Source organism: Lactuca sativa, unplaced genomic scaffold, assembly GCF_002870075.4.
Source record: "Lactuca sativa cultivar Salinas unplaced genomic scaffold, Lsat_Salinas_v11 Lsat_1_v11_unplaced_04, whole genome shotgun sequence".
Classification (NCBI taxonomy): domain Eukaryota; kingdom Viridiplantae; phylum Streptophyta; class Magnoliopsida; order Asterales; family Asteraceae; genus Lactuca; species Lactuca sativa.
Genome location: NW_026440196.1, coordinates 136,402 through 141,748, shown reverse-complemented (window position 1 = coordinate 141,748; position 5,347 = coordinate 136,402).

Here is a 5,347-nt window from a genome sequence, read left to right as displayed (position 1 = left end):
ACGGCCAGAGAGAACTAGAAAGCATTGTATGTGAATCTTTTGTATCCGGATCTTAATTCATATCAATTCATACGAAGATTCATATTATTCTTCTTCTCCTTCTCTTCTTATTTTATATGACATCATCCGTTTGATTGGGATTCCGCACCATCAAACGGATCTGACTGATACACGGGCAGATTAGAGACTTACAATTGGTATCAGAGTCAAGTTGTATCAGTCAAAAGGTTTATTGTTTCATCAAAATTTCGAATATTTTGTGTTTATGGTCCAAGCTTACGGCTGTAAACACCGAGTTCTTGGGCCGTAAACTCTATTTGGAGCATTATTTGATCTTGTTTTCGTAATATTTCTGCGTTTTTGGATAGATCTCGCAAAAATAAAGGGGGTTTGTTCTTTGTGTTTTTCATAAAAAAAAGGTTTTTGATTGAGTTTTGGAGCTTCAAAGTCGAATTTTCACGTAATCTTAAACTGTTTACGGCCGGAGCTTTCTGGCGGAGTTTACGGCCGGCGGCGCATTTGTGTTTACGGCTAGGGTTTCCGTAGATCTCGGCTCGGCAGCGGCTTGCGACTCGGACGTGGCGGCTCGGAGTTTGCGGCTCGGATTGGAAGTATACGGCTCGGCTACGGAAGCCAGCTAAAGTTGAATCTTTGAAAGGAAAGTTTGAAATTGCCAAACTTGATGTTAGAAAATATGATTTCTCAATTGAGGTGGTTGCAAATATGATAGACCAAAGCATGCAGTTTAAAAGGAATCAAAACAAGGGTCTAGGGTATGATAGTGTACCTCCTCCGTACAATCATAATTACACATTCATCCCTATGAAACAAGAAGAAATTGACAGGGAGACACATCTTAAATACGGAAAACCAGCTGGATTTGTGTCAGGAGGAGTTATTAATTTTGAAGATACTAATGTTGCTACTTCATGTGCAGGTAAAGTAGCAGAGGATGAGAACAAGGAGAGTTCTTTAGAACAAACAAACGACCCATTGAACTCTGAATCTGTTGCTTCTAACCAACCTCCCGTTTGTAAATACAGGCCACCATTTCAAGCTAAACAGAGTGCCTGTTGCAACTGTACGTGTGGGAAAAGCAAGAGACAAGGCAAGGATATGCCACCAGGGGCAGGAAGAGACAACTCCACAGTGAAGAAAAGGACATGTTTTCACTATGAAACACCTGGACACATTGCCAGAAATTGTCCTAATCGCGCATATGTTCTCTACTATGCACAAGGTTGGCAGAACGTGCCAAGAGGGAGATCTTTCAAAAGAAACCCCTCAAAGTCACGTTCAGACCATGATGATTGGAACGCGCAGGAGGCGAAGAATCAAACTCCAAAGGCCAAGAATCTGAATGCCAAGGGAAAGAAGGAAATGTCGGCCCAGAAGTCTAGTCCAAAAGATGCTCCCGTGAAGCCAAAATCAAAGTCATCTCAACGGCCGACATCAAGTTCAAAACCAAGTACTGAGCCACCCATCAGATTGAAAAAGGAATGGGTTAAACCCAACTACAAATGGGTTCCGAAGGCTCAATCTCCCAAATCAACTAACGATTCTAATATTTCTATGTCTTCTGTTTGTGATAAGCAGGACATGTCATGGGAGAGAGTATCGTGCGTTGATGACAAAGGTCGACCCAGTTTCAAAATGGACTGGGTTCCAAAGACCAACTAATCTCGCTCTGTGTTGGAGCAGCTATGGAGGCATATCATCAGACTTCGGTTTGTTGGTAGTGGTTGTTCCAGGCACATGATAGGGGACATCTCTCAACTGTACAACATTCAGATCTTTGTTTGAGAGTATGTGTCCTTTTGCGGGAAAGGAAGAAAAGAAGGGATCACATGGGGTTAGTGCTTAATGACATGAAGAATTTTCGGATCTGTTCTGAGTTTACGCGTGCTATTCTCAGACCTTCTGGATGCAGATTCAATCAGTGAATTACGGTTTGCGTTTTCTTCTCTATAGTCCTAAGTTTTTCTTAACCTGATTCGCTTTAAAGACTAATTTTTGTTTTAGGATAGTTTAAATTTGCGCATTAATTTTTGTTTCTCTCCTATGCACAAATTTAGGGGGAGAAATAAAAACAAAACAAAAATTAGAAAATTTTCAAAAAATCCAAAAACATCAGAAAATCAGAAAAAAAAAATATATTGGTTATGAAATGTGTTTGAGGGAGATGTTTTGGGAAGTGATATTATCAAGTGATAACAGACAATCCGCGTCTGCGTAACGTACCCAAAGTTGAAGGGTCTATGCTCTGACTTGATGCGTCGGTAGGCACAAAAAATTTTAAATAGACTTGACTAGGAAGAATTGAACTTAGGAAATTTATAGACTTGACAAATCTTGACCTAGTTAGATACGTTTAGCCTGACAATACGACGCTCAGATAGGTTGAGCAGGGAGATATATATGGGAATCTACTCGTCACATTAAATGAACCCGTACTTGGAACCGTGGCTTAACTTTTCCTTGATGTGCGGATTCTGTCCTTAATTCCGGTTGGATGGGGCGACTGGTAAATTCCGATAAATTAGGTCTGTAGAAAATCGTTTTCTTTCTTTCTGTCTGTTAGTCATATGTTGTCTCCTTTGCGTGACTTATAATCCGACCTGGTACACAACATATGCAACTCTATTTCTCTGCAGGATATATATGTGTGTGAAATATATGTGTGAAATACTTCTCATTTGTTAGCCATATGATGTCTCCTTTGCGTGACTTCTAATCCGACCTGGTACACAGCATATGTAACCTTCTTCTTCTCAACCCCTCTGAAGTAGTTAGCAACAGAATTCTGAATCTATTCTCTCTCTGAATGGTTGTCTGCTCACCCGGTGTAAGGAGTACTCTGGAAGTTCTTGATGGCTGGGGCATATCAGGAAGCGGGAAACACGTTCCAGTACACTTAAAATTGAACACTCAAAGATTGTCTATAGATCTCGCTGCTCAATTTAGGTGGACAACAATATCCCTGGTCGTCGTCAGATGAATGGACCTTAAGATATAGTATCTAAGAAATTAGGATCAGATATAATTTTTAGGAACTTAAGTTCACTTTGTCTTGTAACAAATAGTATGTCCTAAATTTGTCACAATTTTTCGTGTTAAAGTGGACAACAATACCGACGATTGACCAGACAAAGATGTGAATATGGAAGGTACCGACAAGTGGATAAAGGTTGTCTAAAAACTTTGATACCAAATCACTCTTAAAGTTATATATCATTTTTATTTTTGTTAAATTTATTATAGTTTCTTCTAATTTAAATATTAGGGGAGAATTAAAAATTAAAAAATAAAAAAAAATCAGAAAAATTAAAAAAATCCAAACATAGTGTTATTTTTGTTTTATTTCTTGTTCAGAAAATAAAAAAAATCCAAAAATATTTTTGTTTCCGTTTTAATTTGTGTGTTAAGTTTCTTTAGTTTTGTTTTGTCTTGAAAAGTGATTTCAGGTATAGATAAGACTCATGGAGTTTGTGTTGAAGATTTCTGAGCAAAAGCTTCGTCCGTGAGCATCGAAGAATTCTCATTCAAAGGAGCAAGAAATGAAGGTTATTCTTTCAAATTCAATCTTTCAACCCCGGAAGCAAGGTGAAGCTGCTGAAATTGAAGATTATGTGACGGATTGCATTGAAGCCTCCTCAATCAGTCTGCTGCTATCTTTGTACCTGCTGAAGTGATCCAGAAGATTTTGTTCTCTCTAAAGATTCTCAAGCTAAATGCGCCATCTTTCAAGAATCAGTACGTCAAGCCTCCTTACTCAATGTGCGATCAATGCCAAATTCAGAAGAAAACCTCAAGTGCTCAAGATGAAGTCATTCATTGAAGATTCATATGTTCATCCTGATGCTGTGAAGAAATCGAAGGTTAAAGCTGAAGCCAAGTTCCCGATGAAGATTAACAAGCAAAACCAGCTACTTTTTAGAGGGAGCTTGTTGGGTCAATTAAGAAAAGAAAGCTATAAACCAAGGGGGAGATTGTTGGGTCAAAAATATGGTTTATACTTTACTTTTCTAGGCAATTATTTTTATGTAATATTTTATTAATTTATGGTCTAGTTTACGGCTGAGTTTACGGCCGTAAACACCTTACGGCCGTAAACTCGTTTACGGCCCAATTGTTTCCGGCCCATGTTCCCTAGTATAAATAGAGGTGTTAGGGTGAGGAGTAGAGGATTGATGAACTAGAGAGCTTACGGCCAGAGAGAACTAGAAAGCATTGTATGTGAATCTTTTGTATCCGGATCTTAATTCATATCAATTCATACGAAGATTCATATTATTCTTCTTCTCCTTCTCTTCTTATTTTATATGACATCATCCGTTTGATTGGGATTCCGCACCATCAAATGGATCTGACTGATACACGGGCAGATTAGAGACTTACAGTAATGCTTAAAAGTCAAATACAACGAAACCATTTGGAATTAGCAGAATTAACCCCAAACATAAAGTATTCAAAAATCTAAATATGGGATGCATCAAATATTAGATATCATGACAAGAATCCTGAAAACATAAAGAACATTCAAAACCAAGTTATATTGAAGAAATTATAACCACTTGAATATTTACGACACACCGTTTAAAACGTCATTTAACGTAAAAAAAAGTGAAATTGTAATAAAATGCATTTTAGCCTTAAGTATCTAAACAAAAGTTGTAGAGTTCGTTAAGCCATAAACATGAATAAAAGGATCGCCCAAATTGGACCTCGTATGAAGAAGTTACGAATTTTCTAAGTTTCGTAACAGTAGTAGAGGACTAAAAACTCGAATTGAAGATCGAGCGTTATTTAGCTATTGCAACCTAAACGAAAGTTGAAGGTCTCCACAATAGGAGTAAAATGGTAAAAAGTCAAACAAAAACCGACGTCGAATAAAGAAACTATGAATTTTTAACGGACTTTAGCAGTCCCGGCCTATTAAAAACATATCATTAAAAATAAAGTCAAAACTAGCTGACGAAGTCTAAATGAAAGTTGTAGAGCATAGTCTCACCTACGCGGAGATATAAAGAACGCGAAAAACGAGCTCGTACGCGAAAGTTACGGAATTTCGAAGATGACAGACTGGATTACGCCCCGCGTAATCCAATATTACGCCCAGCGTAATAGGCCCAGTGTCGAGTCCCATCGGCTCGAGTGCTCTACGCTAGCTAGCCTGGAGTCGTAAGTCATGACGCATTGTTACGCCCAGCGTGACCAAGGTACGCTCAGCGTACGCGAGTACGCCCAACGTACTCCAAGATTACGCCCCGCGTACTCCAAGTTTTCACCCTATAAATAGATGGCATGAACTACGGGTTTTAGGCACACCTTCTCAAACTCCCACTTA